We start from the raw sequence: 22,284 nt of genomic DNA on the forward strand, positions 1-22,284 counted from the left end.
CTCAGGGCAATAAGTTCAATATTTTCATCCTGAGATCACCACCCCATTCTCAAATCATTCTAGAACCCTTTATGCTTCCTCTGTCTGAATGAGCTAGTACTGCTTCTCATACCATGAGGATCTACAGAGAGAGCTGACAACATCCTTCTATATTGAACAAGCCACTGTTCTGCTGTAAGAACGAATCCTAAAAATAATATCTCTGTCTAGGAATTAAGATAGCATTTATTTCAAGTCACTGTTTTGGCCTAATTTATAAAGTCTTTGCTCAGGAGATTTTTGTCGATCAAACAAAGACAAGAGAAGTTTTAAGGGAAGCAGAAGAGGGGCTTTGAACATGCTGTGTTTACAGTCTGACAAATGCTCCTGCGCACATCCCCCAAATCTGTTTGATTTCCTTCCCTTTTCCTCACTCACTGAAACCTAAATATTTAATGTGCGAGTGTCTGTTCAGATAAAAGTGGCTCAGTGCCAGCTCTGGGTTAGTACTTTGCCTGAGGACACGAACAATTACAAACTATGGAGAGTTATGTATATCCAATGTTGTTAGTATCAGCTGTAATAATCAATGGACTTTTTGTTTTATTCTCGTACTTAAACCAGTATCTGCTGTATCCTTATAACAAAAATGAATGGGTTTTTGAAATTCTGTTTTATTATCTATTCAGCTTTGTGTTTGAAGATCAATATTGTTGCACACTTGATTGCATTTCTTCGTTACCAGTCAGTTTTCCCCATAGGCTGTTTTTAATTTGCTGAAATTAACTGCAATCAGGGCTTCTTATTCTTGTCTATAAAGCCACATTTAAATTAAAAATGAATTCTCCAAAAATAGTTTACTGCTTCTGGCTATGTTCTACTCACTATAAACACACACACACACACACACACACACACACACACACACACAGGCAAACAAACCAAAAGCAATTAAAATGAGAAAAGTACATCATAGTATTTTTTATAAACATAAACATTTTATAAACTTAGGAAATTTTACATTTAAATGTGTGAAAGTTGAGAATATTCAGTATTTTAATTTCAATATTTAGTCTTCCAATTTCAGTCCACACCTCACTTAGATAGATAAAATGACTTTCTTCCTTATTTAAGTTCAACAGTAGGAAGTTTTACTAAGAAGCTCTATTATAGAAGGTTCTGATTGCTAAATTCAAAATATTTCTTCACCTTTTGTAGCATAGACCCTTGCCTCTGCTGCTAAGTTTTCAGTCTGATCAGTGTCTAACCAATTATGTTCTAAATATGTTTAAAAATTTACATTGGAAACATTTAGCCTTTTCAACATTTACATTATCTGAAGGTATTTATTCGACAATATGCTTTGCCTGTGGCTAGCCATAATTCACTTCCAAACACTAATATGAGACTTGAACATATTTCTTTTTTATTTAAGTTTAATTCTAGGAGCAAATGTGTAAATTTCCTCTATATTTCAACATACATTTTAACCTTTGTTTATAAATCAGAGACTAGAAATGTCAGCTTCAAACAATAATCTTTTATGAGTAAGCGAAAACAGGGGTTAGAAAAGAAAATTGCATGTAAGCGTAAGGAAGCGATTCACTACCATAAACAATATGAGAGCAAATTGTATTTGTTGCTCTTTTGTGCCTTTTTCTTCCCTTTTCTTTTCAATCTTAAGCATAAGAATAAATTGCAATTGTTCCAGTTTTAGTAATCCTTTTGAAAGCTTTTGTCAAAAGCATGGTGTCAACCATTCTTTAGAAAAGGTCCTTGAAAAAAATCAATTAGAATACCAATGAGACTGGTATTCATAGAATCAGGTGACATGCAACTCACTAGATTTTAGGAATTCTTTTTACTGTTGACACTTATTTACCCAACATTGTAGAGGATCTTTTGGGGTGATAACCATTTTATGGCTAGTCACTTAAATTTATCATCATGAGATGCTACTCCTAGTCCTTAATTTGCCATCCATTTTGATAAGTCTTCTTTCTATAAGTGTAGTTAACAAAATCATACCAAAATGCCAAGATCCTATATACAAGTATAAGGCAGTTTTATAACAATAGTTATTGCTAACATGTATTGAGCACTACGTAATTTCATTTACTTCTCTTAACCACTCTGTGGCAGGGCTTCCTGTGTTTCATTTAATGACCACAGAGAGGTTAAATTAACTTTGTCCTGGGTCTTTTACATAAAAGAGAGAGATGTTGAAATTTGAAATCAGACTGTCAGTAGGCTTAAGCAGTAGGCTATACCTACTTCAAGTGATGAGTAAATGAAATATACTGTTTCCTTAGGCTAACATCATAGTGCCTTGCTCATGGTAGTTGGTACATAAATATTTGCTGACTGTATAATGAGGATGAAAAAAATTTAAAAAAATTTTTAAAATTAATTTATTTATTTCTATTTTTGACTGTGTCAGGTCTTCGTTGCTGCATGCAGGCTTTCTCTAGTTTTGGCGAGCAGGGGCCAAAGACACCACTTCGTTGTGGTGCGCGGGCTTCTCATTGCGGTGTCTTCTCTTGTGGAGCACAGGCTCTAGGTGCGCGGGCTTCAGTGGTTGTGACACGTGGGCTCAGTAGTTGTGGCTTGCGGGCTCTAGAGCACAAGCTCAGTAGTTTTGGTGCACGGGCTTAGTTGCTCCACGGCATGTGGGATCTTCCTGGACCAGGGCTCGAACCCGTGTCCCCTGTGTTGGCAGATGGATTCTTAACCACTGCACAACCAGGGAAGCCCGAAAAAGCTAAATTTTTATATAGGGGCAAAGCTTGGCACCCAGGTTTCAATCTGTCACTTACTTGTCAGCTGTATAACATTGCACATGTGAACTAACCTAATGGAGCTTTGGTTTATTCATATATAAATTGGCATATCAGTACTTAATAGTCAGATTTAATCACTGCCAATTCAAACTCTTGCAAATACTTACTTTTACATCTTTTTTTTCCCCTAGGAGATAATGAGCTCTTACAGGATATAAACTATCTTATTTATCTACATAATTTAGAATCTAGGCAGTGTTTGACACATGGCAGGCACTTCCTATAGCTACTAATTGAGTTAAGAGTTTAAGTAATTTTGTTTACCTAAATTCATCTATTTTTAATTTGCATGTCTTATCTTATGATTACTCTAAATGTGTTTCCCTTTTCACCAACCTGTGAGGTAAAGCACAGGTTTAATATACCTGACACAACATTGTCTGTGCTATTAAAATTCTTATGTTTCTAGTCTGTAGATCGAAAGGGCATAGCCCATTACTCAAGATATATCTCCTATACAAAATATATGAAAGAATAACAGGACATTTTATGAAAGCTTTCAGTCATATTCTTTCTTGTCACCTTACTTTTCACCCCATAAAACCAATAGATATCTATTTCCATGCCTTTAAATTGTTAATATCTAATGGCTGTTATAAAAGTGGTGACAAGAGGTAAGAGAACAAACACTGAATAGTTGAAGTTATATAAAAAAATGTTTTTGCTAAGTAAAAAACCCAATAGGCAAGTCATTCGTTCACCTATAATGCCAGGCATCATAACCTTGTTTCACGTTGAAATTTTAAAGCAATTCCTTTCCACCGGGAATAGGTGCATCAGCGAGCCCGAAGACATGGCACATTTTAAAAATGACTATCACTGTTGGTTGCCATTCTTATTTACTTGGAAATTCTGAGTTTATCTAGAAGAACATTATCGTTGTAACCTTCTTTGGTTTGGAGTTTTTGGTAAAACAAACAAACAAAAAATCAATGAAGAGAAGGAAAAAGAGCAAGGAAGGAAGGAAGGAAGGATAGGCCATTTATTATAGTCTCATTTTATGAGGCTTAAAATAAATAATCTCAATGTGTGTCTTTACAGTGGTGGATTCGAACACTCATAGAGACTTGAATACCTCCCTACTTCATTATCTCCACCTCATCCACGTGCTAGTTCAGTCTCTCATCTTCCCTTCGGAAAATTCTTAGAACTTCTGGCTTGCATTCTTGCCTTCAGTATTTCTTTCTTCCAATCCCTGCTCCTCATTACTGCTAAAGTTACTTTGCTGAAAACCTGTCTCTTGAAGGCTTTATGTGGGACTTCCCTGGTGGTCCAGTGGTTAAGACTCCATGCTTCCACTGGAGGGCATGGGTTCGATCCCTGTTCTGGGAACTAAGATCCTGCATGCTGCACGGTGTGACCAAGAAAAAAAAAAAAGCTTTATGTGATTGTGGGTTGTAATTGCTCTGTTTTCATTTCCCACTGCCCTCCCCTTTGTTCACTTTGTTCTAGCCATATAGACTGCTCCCCGAACACGCCAAGCAAGCTGTCACCTCAGGGTCCTGTCACTTACTATTCTCTCTCCAGGGAAAACTCTGCCCCTAGATAAACATGTGACTTGCTATCCAATTTTTTTAGAGCTCTATGCAAAGTGGCTGCACTGGAGAGACCTTCTCTGACCACCTTACACATCAGGGGTTGTGATCTATGGCCCACAGGCCAAATTTGCTCTCTGCCTCTTTTTGAATGGCCTGTGAGCTAAGAACGGTGTGATAGTTTTAATTGGTTGGAAAAAATAAAAATCAGAACAGTAGTTTGTGACACATGGAAATTATGTGAAATTCAAATTTCTGTGTTCATAAATAAATTTCTTTTGGAACATAAGCACACTCAATTCATTTACTTACTGTCTATGGCTACTTTTGTGCTATAATGGCAGAGTTGACATCGACCGTATGGCTGCAAAGCCTGATACTGCATTTATTATCTGGCTCTTTATAGAAAATGCTTGCTGACCTCAGCTCTATATATTATCATATCTCCCACACCAGCCCATCCCTCTCTAACCTTTTCCTACTTTGCTTTTCTTCATAGCACTTATCACCATGCTATTAAGTAAATGTTTTAATTCAAATGCAGTATACAGAAAAATGAAAAGATTATATGGGTTACCGGATCTGCTACCCAGACTAAGACATAGAATGTTACAGCCTCCAGAAGACTTGCAGAAATCCTCACTCATTCTCTTCCACCAAAGTAACAACTGTTCTGTCTTGTAACACCATAGATTAATTTTGCTTTTTTATGATCTTTATATAAGTGAGATCATACCATATATAATTTTTGTGTTTGGTATTTTTTGCTTAGGATTACATCTGTGAGATTTATTTAGTTATTTTTGTGCAGCAGTAGTTCATTCAATTTAATTACTTATATTATTCCATTGTATAAATAAACCCCAGTTTTAAAAAATCCATTTTACTATCGATGGACATTTTTATTGCATCTGGTTTTGAGCTATTACACATAGTGCTACCATGAACATTCTGGTGCATGTCTTCTGGTGCACAGATGTATGCAGTTCTGTTGACTGTATACCTAGAGGTGGAAGTATTAAATTATAGGTATGCACATCAGCTTTGGTAGATACTGCCAACCAATTTTCCACAGTGACTGTACCAATTTCCACTCTCGCTAGAAATGTGTAGGTGTTCCAGTTTTCCCACATGCTTGTCAACACTTAATATTCTCTATTTTTAAGCTTTAGGTATTCTGTCTGATTCTTCCTACTAGAATGTGACTTTTATGACAGCAGGGATTTTATCTATTTAGTTAATTATCATTTCCACAAGTGCTTGAAACTTGTGTTTCAACTAATGTTGAACGAATGAATGCTTGAATGGTAAGGCTGTTGGCAAAAGGGCAAACTTCATTCCCTAGGTCTAAGGTTTTTTATTTACTGGCATTAACTTACCCTACTCTGAATTGCCATGATGTTTGTCTATATCTTTGCAATGACAGTTAAATATTTATGAGTTATATATTTTTGATGTACATTTCTTATTCTTCCTGTTAGAACCAGGGTTTCTCAATCTTGACACTAGTGGCATTTTTGGGCTGGATAAATTCTTGGTTGTGAAGGGCTGTCCTGTGTGCTGTAAAATGTTTAGCAGCATCCATTGGCCTCTGCACACTAGATGCCAGTAGCACTGCCTCCCCAGCTTCACCTTACATCTCCGTAGTAGTGACAACAAAAAATGTCTCTAGACATTGCCAGATGTCCCTGGAAGGCAAATTCGTTCTCGATTGAGAACCAGTAAGCTAGATAATAAGCTACATAAGAATAAATGTATTAACTTTCCCTCTTCCCACGTTTAGCACAGTTTTACCCATAGTAAATACTTCAACTATTGAAGATTTATTCAGTTGCCTCCTGGCAGTATATCAAAATCACCTGGAAAGCTTTAAAGGAATACAGGTTCCTAGAATCAACCCATACCCTATTGAATCCAAGCCTATGGGATAGGGTTGAGGAATCTGTGAATGTGAAAAGCTTTCAGGTCATTCCAATGAGCAGATTAGCCTGAGAATGACTACTTCTTAAGCATCACATTTTTTAATTGACAAGCAATTCAAACTGAGTATCAGATCATACTATACATCTACATGTAGATAAAAATTTTAATAAATACAGATATATGTTTCATCCTATTAATTTATTATCTGAAAATCATATTCAATTCAATCTAAGCAGTCTATAATACTTACATTTAAGAGTTCTTATTCCTGATAAGGCCTTTACTTTGTTTTGAAACATCTGCAGTTGCAATTATTTTTTATGCTTCCAGCTTTCTGTGAGAAATGAATTATACAATGTTTACATTGTTATATTCACCTTTTGGGGTAAAAATCTTAATAGTAATCAGAGCAGATGGCAATGAAGAAGAAATAGTGACTTCTTCAGAAATAAAAGAAGGAACTAATTTTTATATGCCTCTCCTTGACTTGGAATTGTAAAAACCAACAATATAAAGCATAAAAGAGATTGTATTTTGCAACTACATTTTTTCAAGTGATACATACATTGGACTGGTAAAATTACATTTTTATGCAATGGAAAGGCAATTTTTATATTTAACTTTTAGTTTTTATTGACTCTGGTATAGTTTATTGTCAGGCTTCTGTATATTTTCTTAGATTTACCAAGTAAAAAGAAATATATTTTGACTTACTGTCACAAGCTACAGTATTGATAGTATAATGCAAATTTTCTTTATAAAAATTCTGGAGCATCTGAAAGCAGTTACCTGAAAGGTGAAGTAAGGTAACTACTCATTTTTTATTTTCCTGTTTCCTCAATATTTCCTTTGTTTGGGTCCCTTCCGTAGGGGTCATTGCCACACAAGCACAAAACAACCCTGAATGATGATTAAATTATGGGTCTCTTTCATTGTGTACATTTAATTTATTGCCAACTGGAATTGAATTTTAAGCCTATTATGAAACATTTCAACTTAAAAAAAAATCATCTGTGCTATATGCTTCTGGTTCCCTCCCCAACATGTATTCTCTCCTTCTTCCTTATGACCATAACTTGATATTTTTCAGAGTGGTAATGAATCCAGCCTTAAGGTAAACAAACAAACAAACAAAAACCCTACATATCCTTTGCAGCTATAAGTGACCATGTGACACAGTTCTGACCAATAACATATGAGCAGAAGTCACCGAGCAGGATTTCTAGGTGAGCTCTTAATACTTTCACTGACATGCGCTTTTTTTCCCTTTGCCCTTACTTCAAGCTATCCATAACTTGAAGGTAAACAGCCATCTTTCAACAATGAGGTAAAAAATCATGAGGACAAAAGGCACATGATAACTCTAACTCAACAGGAAGAGAGAAAAATGTGGGTTCTTGAAAACATCATGATGCATTTGAACTAGCCTGTTATATGAGAAAATAAAACTGTTACTCAAGCCCCTTTACACTGTGCTTTCCGTTAGTTCCACTGAACCAATTCCTAGCTGATAAACCATCCTTGTACCATAACCTTATGACAGGCCTTGTTCTCGCCTCACCTGGTCTTTTTGGAAACCTCCTTTCTCCTTATTCTTGAACTTCAAACAGTTTTCTTTTTAATGAATTTTTATTGAAGTATAGTTGCCTTATAGTGTTTTGTCAAGCAGTTTCTATATTCATTCTATACTTAGCAGCATTATCGCCAGAGTTGTCAATTCCACTGACCGCCTTGCCTATGTGATTTCTACAAGGCTTAATTTGGGTCTTCTGTTATATTCTACATACTCTGTTTCAGGAATGTAGTTATATTTCAGAATGTTTCCATTATTTGCTCATGCTTAATCCTGCAAAAATGTGGTGATCTTTAGCTATCTGCCTTTATTGAAGAGTGGAGCCCTAAAAGATTGATTAGAAATTATAGGCACAAGCTTCACATCAACTTGGGCTTCACTCTAGTTTAAAATAGGCTAGGCTGTTTCTCTGGAGATCCCCTAGTGCTGATATTTTTATGTTCTTTTTCTTGTTTTTTTTCAAATTCCCAGAAATAACCCCCCTATTTCCTGCATGGAAGATGTAAGTCTGCTGCCAGTATTTTAGGAGCCAAAGGGGAAAGGCTGAGTACTCTTAATATTCAGTTTGTAAAGTTTTACTTCTCTTTTTTCTATGATGTTGCCCACCTCTTCTTGGTGTCTCCCATTGAAGAGATTCTGTTTCCCATGTGCCAGAAAACACACTCCAGTCTTCTCCCAGCATGGAGAACAGTTGGTTGCCTGGCTGGCTGGCTGGTGAGGGAGTGAGGATTGTCCTAGGGGAATTTCTACCTGGCTCTTAAGCAGCTTTTCATTCTATTACCACCAGTTTCTGGGGCTTTGTGGGTTTTCTGCTATAAATCATGTTGCTTCCTTGCTCTCCTCATCACCAGCCTTGATTTGAGCTTTTACAGTTCTCTTATTCTGTTATGACTCATTCATTTGCTTTCTCCTTCCAGTATTTTGCTGTTACTGTCTTCTCTTGATATTTTTGCCCGTATGGGTTTATGCCTTAAAACAAAACAAAACAAACCCCTTTACATTGTTTTTGTGTACACTGAAGAGGAAGCAGAGGTTAGTACATATTTCCAACCTCTCATCTTTAACCAGGAAATTATTCTTTCATTCCAAATATTTATTATTATTTATTATTAATATAACAGAAATATTCATTGTACTAAATGGTGAAATATTTAAAAACTGATGGTTAACATTACTGTATTTCTTTTGAATCTGTCTTCCCTGCATACATATTTAATACCAATTTAAATGTTTAATATTTACATTTATGATGTATAATTACATATTATATAAATATAAAATATATGAAATAACATATTATATATAAATGCTTAATACATGTATATTTAAGTAAACTATCATAAACTTTGTATGCTTTTTTTAAAAATTTATATCATGAGCATTGACTCATACAGTATTAATTGGAACATGATTTTTAACGGCTATCCAATATTTGATCTTGTAAATGAATACAGTTTCTTTAAAGTATTTACTGTTGGTCACTAAGATTGCTTTCTGGAATTTAGTTTGTTTTAGATGGGCATCGTGCTCCCATCTCTGTTCTTCTCCACAAGTGGTACACTTACTTTCATCAAACTCCCACGATGTGGAGGAGTTCCTTGACCTCTGTTTATTGACAGAGGAGTATTGCTAAATCAGCTCTGGAAGATCCTTCAAAAATACTCAAGAAAATCCTTCTTGAGGAGCGGAGCAACAGTTGCTGGAATCTCTCACTGTGAGGGCTGTTGCTGCTGTTGCTACTGCTGCATTGTGTGTGTGTGTGTGTGTGTGTGTGTGTTTTATGGTTGGAGAGAGCAATAAAAATTCCTTCTTTTTTTTAAACTCACATGGGCCACCCAGCATGCATGGGCGTTTCCACTCTCCATGGGGTAGTGTAGGCAAGCTAACGGTTATATAAATACCGTTTCTTGGACATTCCTATGGCATACAAATTGAGTTTGAGACCACTATTGGGTTGGAGACTGGACTGTCCATGACTGTAAACCATGTACATACATACTGACTTAACCTGTTTCATGGGTTTTGATTCGATTCTAAATGTACAGTGGCAGTACCTGATTTTCTGAGACTCATGATTTATTTTTTTCAAAACACATGTCTATGAAAAGTTTAACTTCCAACAAGACCCCATACTCCATTCCCGTTACTGCAAATGCCAAGTAAACTATATGGCATGATGGTGAGCACTTCTTGAGTTTGAAGACCAGTTGTGCTGCCAAGGTATTGTTGAAACTTTGAGCTGAAGGTCAAATCATTTAACCAGAATGAAGTTGTCTTTTCTAAGTTTCACTTTTCTTGTGTAAAAATTAAAATATACCTCTCCTCTTTACCATCAGAGGATTGATAACAAGATCAAATGAGATTTCAAGTTGCAGAAGTCCAGAGTCTTGAAAATAGTTTTCTCCTCACTTCTCTACCTTAAATGCCAATTCCTTTGTAACAGATGCCTCTCTATGCTTCCACAGCATTTTTCTCAGGTGCAGACAGGATTATCTGATGATATGTTTGTCTTTTCCTCTAGAGTCTGTACTGTGAGCTCCCTGAGGGCGGGGATTTTGTGTCTTAAGTCTCTGGCATCTAGTAGAGTGCCTGATACGCGATAGGTCTCAGTTAATGATAGTGAATTGAGTCAAGTGGGGAATGCTTTGAGAAGGGCTTTACAAATATAAGGTACTTTGTAATAATATCTTCTGTGTAGGGCTCTGCATTGTACAAAGTTCTTTCACATATTATTCATTTGCTCGTATTTGATCTTGAACTTCCCGGTGGTCCTGTGAAGGCAGTTATTAATATCTTTATTTTGCAGACAGAACTTAGAGTAAGATAGGTTTTGGGGTAAGAAGTTAAAAAACGATTTTCAGTTTATATGAACTTATGAACAGGAGTCCCTTGGTTATTGAGTGTCGGATAGTGTCATTTTGAGAAACTGAGGCACGTTCTTTGGCACAATTGAAAGATGAATAATCATCTGGTTTCTACTCATTTTTAAACATCTTAATGAACTAATGAGAGATATGAATGAAATAATTCAGTGCTGTTCTTTTAGAAAAATGAAAGCCCTATTCTGTCTTTATAATAAAATGTTTTAATGTTTAGTTCTTGTTTGTAATTTGCTCCCTTTACACTGGTGGTTTCCACTTAATTTTGTATCTCTTTTATCCATAATCTCTTTACCTTTAAATGATCTTTTATCTTTCCTGGAAACAGCTGACAATACTGTTTTTCAGTTCAGGATGTTTTCATAATTACATTTTCAGCCTTGAGGGAAAAATTGTACACCTCATCAGATCCTCTGGCTCTGCAACTGAGTAAGTTTAACAGCTCCGAATACCACTTGCTACTATTATAACTTAATTGTAAATTAGGAAAAATAAGACTGCTTTATGATTTCTGACAATGTTAAATTCAGCTTAAATGGAAGCGTTTTATATAGTGTTTTAAGGTTACCAGTAAGTAAGTAATACAGACTCTGTCTAGTGTTCATTTTCATTGAGAGACCTTGACTCACTGGACCAATATTCATCAACACTGAATTAATTGCTTTACATTTTCTGGTACAAAACCATTCCTCAAAGTGACAACACATTGCTGTTTTTGTTGTTGTTGTTTGTTTGTTTTACAACAATCTTTTGTTTGTAAATTCAAGACTTCTCAGTAATTTTAGTTGGGCTACTTTTTTGCACTTTGTATGCCGGCTGGGTTTTATGAAGAGGTGTAATTGGGGCTAACTTCGGTGGACCTACCATGTAGCTGCAGTGATTCTTCCTTTGGGAAAATAAGCTACCACAACTGGTACATATGGAAAAGTCTCTGTTAATTTTGGTATTCACCAAACTTCCTTCTCTTTTGGAATAGTTTTCTCTTGGGCTGATTATTGCATTAGTCTCTGTCATTTTTCCATCAGAGAGGCAAAAAGAGGATATTGTTGAAAGTGTTATCAGAAGGAATTCTGACCTGCACATTTACTTAGAGCATACAAGGCTCTTCACCATCTGATACACATACAACTAACTGTATGTTCTCTCCTCCAGTTTTTGTCCTTATAAATCTTATGCTTCATGCAAACTGAAATATGATGCTATCAACATCTCAGGTGCTAGCATCCTCCTGCCTTTCTTCATGCTCCTCCCTCTCCAGAAATCCCTCACCTAGCCTTGTTTTTCAATGTCCAGTCCAAATATCAACTCCTCTGCATTGGTTTTATTAATACTACTCTGTGCTTTACCAACTATCCCTTACCCCCTGCCACTTCCACGTAAAGTAGGTTTAAATGTTCTCTCATTAATGGTAAGTACTGTTTTAATATATTATGATTATTTGGGTTTAGAAGGTCTAATAGAACCACATAGAGATGAAATTTCCCTCTAAGCATAGCATTCCTTTCCCTGCATCCCACAGATTTTGGTATGTTAAGTTTTTACTATCGTATTCAAAATATTTTTTATTTCCCTTTGTTTCCTCATCTTCTTTGACTTGGTAATTTTTAATTATATTGCTGAGCTTCCAAATATTTGGGGGTTTTCCAGATTTTTTTATTGTTAATTTCTAATTTAATTCATTTGTGGTAAGAAAATCACGAATACTGTCATGATTTCAGTTATTTTAAACTACTCAAGCCTTATTTCATGGACCAGCATATGATCTGTCTTTGTGACCATTTCGTGTGCCCTTGAAAATGTGTAATAAGCTTTTGCTCTGTGCTATATTCTGTAAATATCAGTTAGGTTGTATTGATTGATAGAATTGCTCATATCTTCTTTATTCTTACTGATTTTCTCATTATTTCTATCAGTTGCTGAGAGAGGAGTGTTAAAATATCCAACCATAATTATGGATTTCTGTTTATTTTTCCTTTCAATTCCATCTGTCTCATTCATGTATTTTGAGATTGTTTATGGATGTATATACATTTAGGATTGTTATATCTTTTTATTTTAAGCAACCATTTATTTATTTTTAATGAAGCCTTTTTTTTGGGGGGGGGGTGCTGCTCCATGATGCTTGTGGGACCTTAGTTCCCTTACCAGGGATCGAACCCGTGCCCCCTGCAGTGGAAGTGTGGAGTCCTAACCACTGGACCACCAGGGAATTCCCAAGGGTTGTTATATCTTCTTGATTTATTGACTTATTTATTATTATGAAATGTTCCTCTTCACCTCTGGTAATAGTCTTTGTCTTGAAGTCTACACTGTCTGATGTTAATATAGTCATTTGATTAGTGTCTGCATGGTATATCTTTTCCTATCCTTTCTTTTTAACCTGCCTATATCGTTATATTGAAATGAATTTATTGTAGACAGCATGTAGTTGGGATTTGTTTTTTTTGTTTTTTTTTTTTAACTTTTTTTAAATTTATTATTTTTATTTTTGGCTGTGTTGGGTCTTCGTTGCTGCATGCGGGCTTTCTCTAGCTGTGTCGAGCGGGGGCTGCTCTTCATTGCAGTGCGTGGGCTTCTCAGTGTGGTGACCTCCCTTGTTGCAGAGCACGTGCTCTAGGCTTGCAGGCTTCAGTAGCTGTGGCGCAGGGGCTTAGTTGCTCCATGGCATGTGGGATCTTCCCGGACCAGGGCTCGAACCCATGTCCCCTGCATTGGCAGGCGGACTCCTAACCACTGCGCAACCAGGGAAGTCCCGGGATTTGTTTTTTATATGACAGTCTCTCACATTCCAACATCTTTGCCATATCTAAGTCTGGTTCTGATGCTTTCTCTGTCTCTTCAAACTGTGTTTTTGCCTGTTAGTATGCATGTAATTTTTTGTTGAAAGCCAGACACAGTGTACTGGCTGAAAGAAACTGCAGTAAATAGACCATTAGTGACAGGATGGTAAGGTGTGAGGAGAAGCATCCTGTAGTCTTATGGTTGTGTTTAAGTCTTTTGGTGAACCTATGTCCCTGGGCTGTGACCTTCACAAGTGCTTCTTAGTTCCCCTTCCATTGGTAGGACAGAAGTCTAGAAGGGGCTGAAGTTGGGTATTTTCCTTCCCCTAGGTTGGTTAAGCTTGGTAAAACCCCACTAGATTAGGTCTGGTAAGTTTCTCTTGAGGGAAGGGCTTGTTAAGAACAGAATGCTCTGGGCATATTTCAGAATGGCTATTTTCCCCCTCATCCTGCCAAAAGCACAAGGGTTCTGTCCTCCAGTCTTAACTATGAGAACGTGATAGGGCTCATGGAGGCAAAATACAAAAGTACGGAGGTACCCCTAATACTAGGCCTGCTTGGAGTCTTTAGCTCTCAGCCTTATCCAAACTGAGCCTCCAGCAATTTGTAACTTAGAGTTTAGGTTTTCCTGTCCCAGTACTGGTTCCTGTGGCAGTTTCTGCTTTGGTAATTCTCTGTATCTACTGGGCTGTCTCTCCAATTTTGAGGGCAGCAGTTTGCCCTGTGGTTTCAATTCCCTGATAGATCTAAGAAGAGTTGTTGATTTTCAACTTTTTTCAGCTTTTTACTTGTTAAGAAAGAGTGATGACTTTCAGGCTCGTTGCATGCTGCACTGGAAAGTTGAAGTCAGGTTCTTACTTTCAGTTGAAATATTAGGTCATTTACATTTATTTTAATTATTTATATGGTTGAGTGTAAGTCCACCATCTTGCTATTTATTTTCTATGTGTGCTGTACTCTCATTGTTCCCTTTCCCTTTATTTTCTGCTTTATTTTTGATTATCTTTTGGTGTTTTATGTCCACTTTTAGCTTATTAGCTATGCCTCTATATTTTTTAAGTGGTTGCTCTATGGTTTATAAGATAGCTTTGACTTTCTTATTTATTTATTTATTTATTGGCCATGCCACGCAGCATGTGGGATCTTATTTCCCTGACAAGGGATCGAACCCATGCCCCCTGCATTGGAAGCGTGGAGTCTTAACCACTGGACCGCCAGGGAAGTCCCAAAGTAGCTTTAACTTTAAACACTCTACCTTTAAATAAAATGATACCATTATATCATTCTATATATAAGAAACTCACAACAGCAGTTCTCCCTTTTTGTTACAAGTGCTGTCTTAGATTAAATTAACTCGAAATATCCATATATTGTTAGTGGTAGAGAGTGACTCTCTTTATAAAAGGGAACAGAAATTAACAAATGATAAAGTAGTATACTAAAGTCTAGCACTTAAATTTTAAATTTAAATATAGAATATTATAGAATTATCACATAACAGAATATAATGTATTGAGAATAAAATATATTAATGAACGTAGACCCATATATACACCATTTCTTAATTGTTTGACTAGTATTTTTGTTATTTTTCATTCAAATTTAATACAACTTATACTTCAAACAGGTACTTTTCAATGTTAGTTTTTTTGTTTCATGGGAATATTTTCTCTCTCTGAAGTTTTATTTGCATTTCAAATATCATTTTATTAGAATAATATTTATTTCATTTTAAAGAGGAATATAAAAAATAGGATGTCTTTACTATGTAGATTCAATGTAAAATTTCCTAAGCAATTTTACATTCAAAGTATATGGGAAAAAAGTTAAGATCAGCTCTAAACTTATATCTCATTCTCAAGTAGCCTGATTAAATCTCACTGAATAAAATGACATTTTTTCCATAAATTGAAGGAAATGTCTCCACGAATCCAATCTGCATTCTATCCTGTGGACATCTTTGCAATATAAAATTGCAGCGTTGTCAAGTGTACTCTCTCTACCACTTATGCCTAATATGGCATAGTTTTTAATCTGCATTCTAGTGTTTCTCTTTCCAAGTGTATGATATTTTATCTAAATATTTTCTGAGAAGTGCTTTATTTTGTTAGGAAAGAATAAAATAAAGCTACAGCAATGTAAAGAATCTTGGCAAGAAAAGAATAGAAATATTTGCGCTGGTTCGGATACAAATCTGTTCTGTAAAATAATGTTCCAAAAACTCGTATAAGAGTATTTTAACTTTTCTTTTTTCAATCAAAGTTAAAAAATATGAATTTAAGATTTGGAGTTGTTGAATGTCTTAAACCATATTATCAAATGAGTTACATAAAATGCCAAATAGTAAAACAAGTTTTTTCCTTGATACTTTCTTTTTTTAATAGATCTTTATTGGAGTATAATTGCTTCACAATACTGTGTTAGTTTCTGTTGCACAGCAAAGAGAATCAGCCATATGCATACACATGTCCCCATATCCCCTCCCTCTTGAGCCTCCCTCCCATCCTCCTTATCCCACCCCTCTAGGTGATCGCAAAGCGCCGAGCCGATCTCTCTGTGCTGTGCTGCTGCTTCCCACCAGCCAACAGTTTTACATTCAGTAGTGTATATATGTCGTTGCTACTCTCACTTCGCCCCAGCTTCACGCTCTCACCCCATGTCCTCAAATACGTTCTCTATGTCTGCCTCTTTATTCCTGCCCTGCAACTAGGTTCATCAGTACCATTTTCTTTTTTAGATTGCATATATATGCATTAGCATATGGTATTTGTTTTTCTCTTTCTGACTTACTTCACTCTGTATGACAGACTCTAGGTCCATCCACCTCACTACAAATAGCTCAATTTCGTTTCTTTTTATGGCTGAGTAATATTCCATTGTATATATGTGCCACATCTTCTTTATCCAGTCATCTGTCGATGGACATTTAGGTTGCTTCCATGTCCTGGCTATTGTAAATAGTGCTGCAGTGAACATTTTGGTACATGACTCTTTTTGAATTATGGTTTTCTCAGGGTATATGCCCAGTAGTGGGATTGCTGGGTCATATGGTAGTTCTATTTTTAGTTTTTTAAGGAACCTGCATACTGTTTTCCATAATGGTTGTATCAATTTACATTCCCACCCACACTGCAGGAGGGTTCCCTTTTCACCACACCCTTTCTAGCATTTATTGTTTCTAGATTTTTTGATAATGGCCATTCTGACCAGCATGAGGTGATACCTCATTGTAGTTTTAATATGGATTTCTCTAATAATTAGTTATGTTGAGCATCTTTTCATGTGCCTCTTGGCCATCTGTATGTCTTCCTTGGTGAAATGTCTGTTTAGGTCTTCTTCCCATTTTTTAACTGGATTGTTTGTTTTTTTGATATTGAGCTCCATGAGCTGTTTGTGTATTTTGGAGATTAATCCTTTGTCTGTTGTTTCATTTGCAAATATTTTCTTCCATTCTGAGGGTTGTCTTTTTGTCCTGTTTATGGTTTCCTTTGCCATGCAAAAGCTTTTAAGTTTAATTAAGTCCCATTTGTTTATTTTTGTTTTTATTTGTGTGACTTAGGAGTTGGGTGAAAAAGATCTTACTATGGTTTATGTCAAAGAGTGTTTTTCCTAGCTATTTCTTTTAGAAAGGAAAAAGTGAGTAGAGATTAAAAATGGGATGTGATGGAAAAGGATAGATATGGAGAGATACTGGAAACAGTCTGGTTTTAGGCTTGCGTGGTGGTTACACGTGTGTCGCTCTGATAATCATCCAGCTGTATACTTAAAGTTATGTAGTTTTCTGCATGTATTATTTTGATTAAAATGTTCATAGTAAAAAAAAAAAGTGTTTTCCCTATGTTTTCCTCTAAGAGTTTTATAGTGTCTGGTCTTACATTTATGTCTTTAATCCATTTGCAGTTTATTTTTGTGTACGGTGTTAGGTAGTGTTTTAATTTCATTCTTTTACATGTAGCTGTCCAGTTTTCCCAGCACCACTTATTGAAGAGGCTGTCTTTTCTCCATTGTGTGTTCTTGCCTCCTTTGTCGTAATTAGGTGCCCATATGTGCGTGGGTTTATCTCTGGGCATTCTATCCTGTACCTTGATCTGTATTTCTGTTTTTGTGCCAGTACCATTCTGTCTTGATTACTGTAGCTTTGTGGTATAGTTTGAATTCGGGGAGCCTGATTCCTCCAACTCCTTTTTTCTTTCTCAAGATTGCTTTGGCTATTCGGGGTCTTTCATGTTTCCATACGAATTGTAAAATTTTTTGTTCTAATTCTGTGAAGAATGCCATTGGTAGTTTGATAGGGATTTCATTGAATCTGTAGATTGCTTTGGGTAGTATAGTCATTTTCACAATATTGATTCTTCCAATCTAAGAACATGGTATATTTCTCCATCTGTTTATGTCATCTTTGATTTCTTTCATCAGTGTTTTATAGTTTTCTGAGCACAAGTCTTTTGTCTCCTTAGGTAGGTTTATTCCTAGGTATTTTATTCTTTTTGTTGCAATGGAAAATGGGAGTATTTCCTTAATTTCTCATTCTGATTTCGTTGTTGGTGTATAGGAATTCCAGAGATATCTGTGCATGAATTTTGTATTCTGCAACTTTACCAAATTCATTGATTAGCTCTAGTAGTATTCTGGTGGCATCTTTAGGATTTTCTGTGTATCATATCTTGTCATCTGTAAACAGTGACAGCTTTACTTCTTCTTTTCCAATTTGGATTCCTTTTATTTCTTTTTCTTCTCTGACTGCTGGGGCTAGGACTTCCAAAACTATGTTGAATAAGAGTGTTGAGAGTGGACATCCTTGTCTTGTTCCTGATCTTAGTGAAATGCTTTCAGTTTTCACCACTGAGTGTGATGCTTGCTGTGGGTTTGTCATATATGGTCTTTATTATGTTGAGGTAGGTTCCCTCTGTGCCCATTTTCTGGAGAGTTGTTATCATAAATGGGTGTTGAATTTTGTCAAAAGCTTTTTCTACATGTATTGAGATGATCATATGGTTTTAATTCCTTAGTTTGTTAATGTGGTGTATCACATTGATTGATTTGAATGTATTGAAGAATCCTTGCATCCCTGGGATAAATCCCACTTGATCTTGGTGTATGATCCTTTTTTTTTTTTTTTTTTTTGCTGTACGTGGGCCTCTCACTGTTGTGGCCTCTCCCATTGCGGAGCACAGGCTCCGGACGCGCAGGCTCAACGGCCATGGCTCACGGGCCCAACCGCTCCGCGGCATGTGGGATCTTCCCAGACCGGGGCACGAACCCGTGTCCCCTGCATCGGCAGGTGGACTCTCAACCACTGCGCCACCAGGGAAGCCCTATGATCCTTTTAATGTGCTGTTGGATCCTGTTTGTTAGTATTTTGTTCAGGATTTTTGCATCTGTGGTTATCATATGATATTGGTGATATTGGTCTATAATTTTCTTTTTTTGTGATATCTTTTTCTGGTTTTGGTATCAGGGTGACGGTGGCTTCATAGAATGAATTTGGGAGTGTTTTGCCCGCCACAATTTTTTGGAAGAGTTTGAGAAGGATCGGTGTTAGCTCTTCTCTAAATGTTTGATAGAATTGCCAGTGAAGCCATCTAGTCCTGGACTTTTGTTTGTTGGAAGATTTTTAATTACGGTTTCCATTTCATTATTTGTGATAGGTCTGTTTATATTTTCTAATTCTTCCTGGTTCAGTCTTGGAAAACTGTACCTTTCCAAGAATTTGTCCATTTCTTTGTGGTTGTCCATTTTATTGGCATATAGTTGTTTGTAGTAGTTTCTTACAATCCTTTGTACTTCTTCAGTGTCAGTTGTGATTTCTCCTTTTCCATTTCTAATTTTATTGATTTGCATCCTCTCCCTTTTTTTCTTGATGAGTCTTGCTAAGGGTTTATCAATTTTGTTTATCTTCTCAAAGAACCAGCTTTTAGTTTATTGATCTTTGCTATTGTTTTCTTTGTTTCTATTTCATTTATTTCTGCTCTAATCTTTATGATTTCTTTCCTTCTACTGGCTTTGGGTTTTCTTTGTTCTTCTTTCTCTATTTCTTTTAAGTGTAGGGTTAGATTGTTTATTTGGGATTTTTCTTGTTTTCTTCAGGTGAGATTGAATTGCTATAAACTTCCCTCTTAGAACTGCTTTTGCTGCGTCTCATAGGTTTTGTGTAGTCGTGTTTTTGTTGTCATTTGTTTCTAGGTATTTTTTGATTTCTTCAGTGATCTCCTGGTTATTTAGCAGCACACTGTTTAGCCTCCATGTATTTGTGTTTTTTACAGTTTTTTTCCTGTAATTGATTTTCAATCCCATAGTGTTGTGGTCAGAGAAGATGCTTGATATGATTTCAATTTTCTTAAATTTTCTGAGGCTTGATTTGTGACCTATGATGTGATCTATCCTGGAGAATGTTCCATGTGCACTTGAGAAGAAAGTGTATTCTGCCACTTTTGGGTAGAATGTTCTATAAATGTCAATTAAATCTATCTGGTCTATTGTGTCATTTAAAGCTTGTGTTTCCTTATTTATTTTCTGTTTGGATGATCTGTCCATTGGTGTAAGTGGGGTGTTATAATCCCCTTCTATTATTGTGTTACTGTCGATTTCTCCTTTCATGGTTGTTAGCATTTGCCTTATGTACTGAGGTGCTCTTATGTTGAGTGCATAAATATTTACAATTGTTACATCTTCTTCTTGGATTGATCCTTTGATCATCATGTAGTGTCCCTCCTTATCTCTTGTAACAGTCTCTATTTTAAATTCTATTTTATCTGATATGAGTATTGCTACTCCAGCTTTCTTTTGATGTCCACTTGCATGGAATATCTTTTTCATCCCTTCCCTTTCAGTCTGTGTGTGTCCCTAGGTCTGAAGTGGGTCTCTTGTAGACAGCATATCTATGGGTCTTGTTTTTGTATCCATTCAGCCAGTCTGTGTCTTTTGGCTGGGGCATTTAATCCATTTACATTCAAGGTTATTATCGATATGTATATTCCTATTACCATTTTCTTAATTGTTTTGTTTTTGTTTTTTGGGTCTTTTTCTTCTCTTGTGTTTCCCGCCTAGAGAAGTTTCTTTAGCATTTGTTGTAGAGCTGGTTTGGTGGTGCTGAATTCTCTTAGCTTTTGCTTGTCTTAAAATCTTTCGACTTCTCCATCGAATCTGAATGAGATCCTTGCTGGGTAGAATAATCTTGTAGGTTTTTCTCTTTCATCACATTAAGTGTATCCTGCCACTCCCTCCTGGCCTGCAGAGTTTCCTCTGAAAAATCAGCGGATAACCTTATGGGGATTCCTTTGTGTGTTATTTGTTGTTTTTCCCTTGCTGCTTTTAATATTTTTTCTTTGTATTTAATTTTGTTAGTTTGATTAGTATGTGTCTTGGTGTGTTTTTCCTAGGGCTTTTCCCATATGGGACTCTCTGTGGTTCCTGGAGTTGGGTGACTGTTTCCTTTCCCATATTAGGGAAGTTTTCAACTCTAATCTCTTCAAATATTTTCTCAGACCCTTTCTTTTTCTCTTCTCATTCTGAGACACCTATAATTCAAATGTTGGTGCGTTTAGTGTTGCCCCAGAGGTCTCTGAGATTGACTTCAATTCTTTTCATTCTTTTTTCTTTATTCTGCTCCTTGGAAGTTATTTCCACCATTTTTCTTCCAGCTCACTTATTTGTTCTTCTGCCTCAGTTATTCTGTTATTGATTCCTTCTAGTGTATTTTTCATTTCAATTATTGAAAATTTCAATTATTGTGTTGTTCATCTCTGTTTGTTTGTTCTTTGGATCTTCTAGATCTTTGTTAAACATTTGTTGTATTTTCTCAACCCGTGCCTCCATTCTGTTTCTGAGATTCTGGGTCATCTTTACTATCTTTACTCTGAATTCATTTTCAGGTAGATTGCCTATTTCCTTTTCATTTATTTGGTCTTATACATTTTTACCTTGCTCCTTCATCTGTGACATATTTTTTTGCTGTTTCAGTTTTATTTTTTTTTTATGAGTGGGATTGTGTTCCTGTCTTACTGGTTGTTTGGCCTGAGGCTTCCAACACTGGAGTTGTAGGCTCTTGGGATTAAATCCCTTCATTTTTTTTGTTCTAATTGAAACCTGATTATCCCTTGAAAACACTACTTCGCCTGAAGCCCTCTAAATGAGGGCTGGTTTTCCAGGTCCCTTAGGGCCACAGGTGGGGTAGGAATCTTTCATTTCTGTTTTCTTCCTTCCAGCAATTGCATTAACATACTTTGTTTTTCTGTTTTCTGTTTTAAGTAGATAAATGTTCCCTATTCCAATAGAAAGTCAATTCCCCCTCTTGCACACAGATACCATCCCCTCCCTGCCATGGAAGGACATTCATTACACCAGCAATCTCCCCCCCTTACTCATCTATTCAACATTTTAAATCTTGGTATTGGAACATTCTCATCAGCATGTCAACCTGCTGTATTCTCTCAATCAAGAACAACAACAACAGGGACTTCCCTCTTGGCACAGTGCTTAAGAATCCACCTGCCAATGCAGGGGACACGGGTTCAAGCCCTGGTCTGGGAAGATCCCACATGCCGCAGAGCAACTAAGCCCGTGCACCGCAACTACTGATCCTGCGCTCTAGAACCCGTGAGCCACAACTACTGAGCCTGTGTGCCACAGCTACTGAAGCTCGAGTGCCTAGAGCCTGTGCTCTGCAACAAGAGAAGCCACCACAATGAGAAGCCCGTGCACCGCAATGAAGAGTAGCCCCCGCTCGCTGCAACTAGAGAAAGCCTGCGCATAGCAACGAAGACCCAAGGCAGCCAA

The sequence above is a fragment of the Hyperoodon ampullatus genome (genome assembly GCF_949752795.1).
Source record: "Hyperoodon ampullatus genome assembly, chromosome: 20".
In the NCBI taxonomy this organism is placed as follows: domain Eukaryota; kingdom Metazoa; phylum Chordata; class Mammalia; order Artiodactyla; family Ziphiidae; genus Hyperoodon; species Hyperoodon ampullatus.